Source organism: Octodon degus, unplaced genomic scaffold, assembly GCF_000260255.1.
Source record: "Octodon degus isolate 3935 unplaced genomic scaffold, OctDeg1.0 scaffold00051, whole genome shotgun sequence".
NCBI lineage: Eukaryota > Metazoa > Chordata > Mammalia > Rodentia > Octodontidae > Octodon > Octodon degus.
The window spans coordinates 3,551,544-3,557,120 of record NW_004524627.1 but is presented as its reverse complement, the minus strand read 5'-3'; positions in this window follow the sequence as shown (position 1 = coordinate 3,557,120).

The window sequence follows — 5,577 nt, the reverse complement described above, 5'->3', positions numbered from 1 at the left end:
AATAATAATAATAATAATAATAATAATAGAAAATTTCAGATTTTTTCCAATAGTGTGATGTTGGCTGTTAGTTTTTCAAAGATGGCTTTTATCAGGTTGAGGCAAAAATGATCTATTCCAGTTTTCTGTAGGGTTTTTACCATGAACAAGTATTGGACTTTGTCAGAAGCTTTTCTACATCTATTGAGATTATCATTTGATTTTGTCTTTGGCTCTGTTGGTGTGGTGTAGTACAGTTATGTTTTTGCATATATGAAGCCATTGCTGCAATCCTGGCATGAATCTCACTTCATTATGATGTATAATCTTCTTGATGATTTGCTGCATTTTGTCTGTTAGTATTTTATTGAGGATTTCTGCATCTACGGTCACTCAGGAGATTGTCTTGTAGTCCTCCTTATTGTTTGGGGTTTTCTCTTGTTTTGGTATCAGAGAAATATTTGCCTCCAGGAATGAATTTGGGAGAATTCCTTCTGTTTCAATTTCATTGAGGAGTTTGACAAAATTTGGGCTTAGGTCATCACTAACTTCTTGTAGAATTCAGCTATGAATCCATCAGGATGTGGGCTTTTCTTGTTGGTAGGTTTATTTTTTATTACATTTTGAATTTCATTGTTATGGGGTTATTCAGAATTTTTATATCTTCTTGATTTAGCTTTGGTAATTCATATGTATCTAGGAATCTGTCCATTCCTTCTACGTTGTCCATCCTGTGAGACTTAGATTTTGGAAGTAGGTATTGGTGATCTTCTAAATTTCTATAGGATCTGTAGTGATTTTGCCTTTTTCATTCCTTATTGCATGAATTTAAAATTGTTTACTTTTTCTTATAAGGTTAGCTAGGGGTTTATCAATATTATTTATTTTTCAAAGAACCAACTCATAGATTATTTATTTGTGTCATTTTCTTCATGTCTATTGCATTAATTTCTGCTCTGATCTTTATAATTTCTTGCCTTCTTTGGGCTTTGAGCTTGACTACTCTTTTTTTTTTTTTTCTAGGAGCTTTAGGTGCAACATAAAAGTGTTTATTCTGCTTTCTTGATGTGAAATTTTCTGAGTTCAATCCCTGGTTCTGCAAAAAAATAAAAATAAAAACATAATAAGAATAAAAAGAAAAAAATTAACATTGTTGAATCCATGTTAGTTTAATGAAATTTTGCATTATTTCTAATGCTGTTTTTGACAACTATTTTGTTATCAAATACTGCTATACATTTCCTTTTTATTGCTTTATATGTTTTCATTACATCCCACAGGTTCTGGTAAGTTATATCTGTAGTTTCCTTTGCTTGTAAACATTGTTGAATTTCTTCTTTAATTTTTCTTTAATTTGACCCATTGACTGCTCAGGAGGGTCTTATTTAATTTCCATGTGTTTATGGAGTTTTGCTATTACTTTTGTTAATAATTTCCAGTTTCATTTTACTATGGTCAGATAAAATATGGTCAGATAAAAAGAAAATATGCGTGGGATATTTTTTTCTTTTTATTTATTTGTTTATTTATTTATTTTTGTATTTTGGGGGTCTACAGGGTGTTCAGGGTTTCACTACTAGATCGAATTCATAGTGATCCACCTGTTTACAGCCTCTCAAGAGCTGGGACTATGGGCATGCACCACCACACCAAGTCTCCAGTGCCCTTTCAGTGCACCCCAGGGGCAGGGCCAGCACAGTAGGCCTGGTGATCAAGCCTCCAGCCCTTGTGTCTGTTTTCAGGTACTTTAATCTGATGCACTATTTGTCTGGCCCTTCATGGGATATTTTCAATTCCTATGCATTTACTTAAGCATGCTCTATGTGCCTGTATAGTCTATTTTGGAGAATGTCCCACAGGCAGCTGAGAAGAATATGTATTCTGATGTTGTTGGATCGAATACTCTATAGATATCTACTAAGTCCATCTCTTTACAAGTTTGGTTTAGTTCTGTTATTCCTTTGCTGATTTTTTGCTTAGTTAATCTAACTCTTTGTGACAGTGGGGTGTTAAATTTCCCCATTACATTTGTTTTACGGCTCATTTGATTTTCATATCTGTTTAAATTTGTCTTATGTAGTTGGGTGCTCCTACATTGGGTGCATATATATTTATGGTCATCTCTTCCTCTTGCAGCTTTCCCCTCACAAGTATGTACTGACCTTTATCTCTTAATCACACTTGGTTTGAAGTTGACATTGTCAGAAACCAAAATAACTACCCTTGCTATTTTTGTGGGTTCCTGTCACATGGAGTGTTGTTTCCCACCCTGTGGCTTTCAGTCTATGAGTTTCCTTCTAGTTAAATGTGTTTCTTGTATACAGCATATTGTTAGATTTTGTTTCTTGATCCATTCTGCCAGTCTGCTTCTTTTGATTGGTCAGTTGAGGTTATTTATATTGATGGTTACAACTGATATGTATGGACTTATTTTTGCCCTGTTATTTTCCTGCTGTGGGTTCCTTACTTTTTGGCATGTTTAATTACTCTACATCACAGTTCCTTTATATTGTCCTTGAAGTTTTGGTCATTTTTAATCTCTTTCTAGAATATCTGTTGGGGGCTGGCCAAATAACTCAGCAGATTAAAGTGCCTGCAAGCAGGCGCATTGGCCAGGAGCTTGATCCCCAGGACTGCTGTGCCGGCTCTGCCCCTGCGGTGTGCTGAGATACAACTGAGACTGGGCATGGTAGCATGTGCCTGTAACCCCAGCTCTTGGGAGGCTGTAAACAGGTGGCTCACTACAAGTCTGATCTAGTAGTGAGACCCTGAACAACTTGTAGATGCTTCCCTAAAATACAAAACAAAAACAAAAACAAACAAAAAAAAAACCATCCAAACTCTTCTTGACCTGATGATCTGTGTTGAGAGATCTGCTGTGAATCTGATGGGCTCTCCATAAAGTTGATCTATTTCTGTTCTCTAAAAGCTTTTAATATTCTGTTCTTTTGCTGAATTTCTGGGATCTTGATTATTATGTGTCTGGGTATAGTATTATTTTGATTATCACTAATTGGACTTCTATATGCTTCACTACTGTATGTAGATTTTTTTTCCCATGCTTGGGAAATTTTCTGCTTTTATTTCTGCAAATAGTCTTTTTATGCCTTTTGCATTGACTTTTGCTGGTTTTTTTTGACACATATTAGGCATTTATTATTTTTCTTTGCATTATCTTGTAGCACCTGAATTGTTATTTCCTGGTTCCTTGTTATTTTTAAGAGATTTTTTTTCTTTTACATTCAGTAGCAGTATTGCTGTCTTCGACATCTGAAAGTCTATATTCAGTTTTGTTCAAGCAGTTTTGCCAGCTTTCAATGAAATTCTTAATTTTCTCAATATCTGTTTGAATCTGTTTCATGTTCCTGATGTTTTCTGTATTGCTTGTTCAATTTTTCCAGCAGTTTTTTATTCTCTTCTATTTTTTTTGCCTATGCTTTCTTTAGATGTGCTGAGAAATTCATGAATGTTGTCATTTTTTTCCTGAGAGGTTATATCTGACTTTTTTTTTTTTTTTTTGCATTCTGATGGAGTTGTTTCTTTACTTCAGTTGCTAGCATTTCAGAAATTTCAGTTATGTGACATCTAATTTCCTCTATGTCCTTATCTCCTGGACTTGTTCTAGGTCAGCTGGTGGTCTAAGCTTGCCTTTTGCTCCATTTTGACATTTTTTCAGATCCTGATGTTCTCCTGGATTCAGCCGTGATGGGAGCGTGGTGGGGCATGGATTAGCAAGGCTTCCATGACAGTGTGTGTGGAGGGGCTGGGGTAGGTTCACCAAAGCTCTTGCTATGTGAGATTCAGTGTGGCTTTCACCACAATGAAGGGGGAGCAATTTGTATCTCAGGAAGGCTCTGAGGATTGAGGGGGTTGGATTGAAACTCAGAAAAGCTCCTGAGACTATGGTGAAGGTATGTTAGAACTCACCAGGTCCCCATAGATGCCTGGTTCCCAGCTGTGTTATATGATGGTTGGGTTGGTTGCTGTTACAGATCCACAGACGTTCTGTGCAGGACATCATGTGGGCCAGATTCACTAGGTCATCATAGCTGCCCACTGTTCCTATGTATCCCTCTTGACACAGGCATTCTTTTTTATCCCAACTGGGTTTTCATATTCTCATTTGAAATGTTTATGCTAGTCATTTTGTTGATTTATTTATATTACCTGCAGGGATTAAAATTAGATATCAATCTTTGTTTTTCTCTTTTATATCAATTATTTACAATCTTTAACTCTGTTTTTGTCTTTTTTCTTTTTCTTTCTTTTTTTTTTTTTTACTATGTTATCTATAGTGTCATTCTTACTTGTACTCATGCTACTGTAGTCTTCATTTCTGAATAGGATTTTTTGTTTATTTTTTCCTTCAGTTCTACCAATTTCCATTTAATTACCCTCTTGTCTCAATATTCCCTTATTTTCTATTCATTTTTTTCTGAGTTCTTATATGTTTGCTTGATAATTTCTCTAAACAACTATAATTTTCATTATGGAAACACCCCACCATTATTCTCTTTTTTTATGTACAAGATATTGTTACAATTTTTCATTAGCTGCTAGAAATTATTTTTCTGGTGAGATTTTATCACCTATTGGAAAGATACACGGAACCTTTCCATCATTTAAATACAGAATCTTACAAACTTCTTTCAATAAATAATAAAATATCAGACAAAAAAGTGAACACATAGGTGATTCAACAATGCAGAATAAAATGGACCTTAACCCAAAATATTGGAAAGAAATCAAAATGACCTTTACCAGTTTTATCCTTGTTTGAAACTTCATATGAACTTTCATGGTATAGCAGCAGTGCAATTTTTGGAATATGCTGAGAAATGGGTCAGAGTCCAATCCTGGGGCTTGTTTCTCTATCATTTTAGTAAAGGTCTTCTCTGTCATTTCAGTTAATAGTGCTTTTATCTGTGGCACTTAGCCTAGTCTCACAGATTTTAGATGGGTACAAAGGAGTTTCTATCATCTCCCTGAGCTTCTTAGATTTCTTCACAGCTTTGCTTCCCCAAATACTGAATTCACTATTCAAAGTTTGATTTTGTCAAAGCTTTTCAAATCTAAATACTTCTGAAATGTTTCCTCTTTCTGAACTTATTTTCTGCTTACTTTCAGACTCTTTTTGAATGTACTCTTTCTGCCTTCTTGTAGTGCTCACAATCTGCTGAATCCCAATATAGTCCGCTCCCAGGTAGGGCCTTTCCTTATGTTAGAGATATAGAATTAAGGGTTTTTAAATCTTTCGGTCTCTAGGCCTTTCTGCATTTTTGTTCTTCCTTAAGGTCTATTCTTGTGGACTTTTGTCTGGAAGTGCCTTTTGGGACTCTTACATGCTGCTTGGATTTGCCACTATGTCCTCACAAATGAAAAAATATTGATATTTAAGTACATTTTAAATTGACATATATAGTACTCAGGCAGAAAAGTAAAAAGATGCAGAATTGAGCTACTGTCATATTCTTATAGGGGCCAGTTCTCCATATTTGATTATTTAGAAAGTGAGCATTAACTACTTATTATTTGCACAATTGAAATAAGAAAAAGTTGCTTTATTTATTAAGCTTTTAAATGCTAGTAAGTATGAAT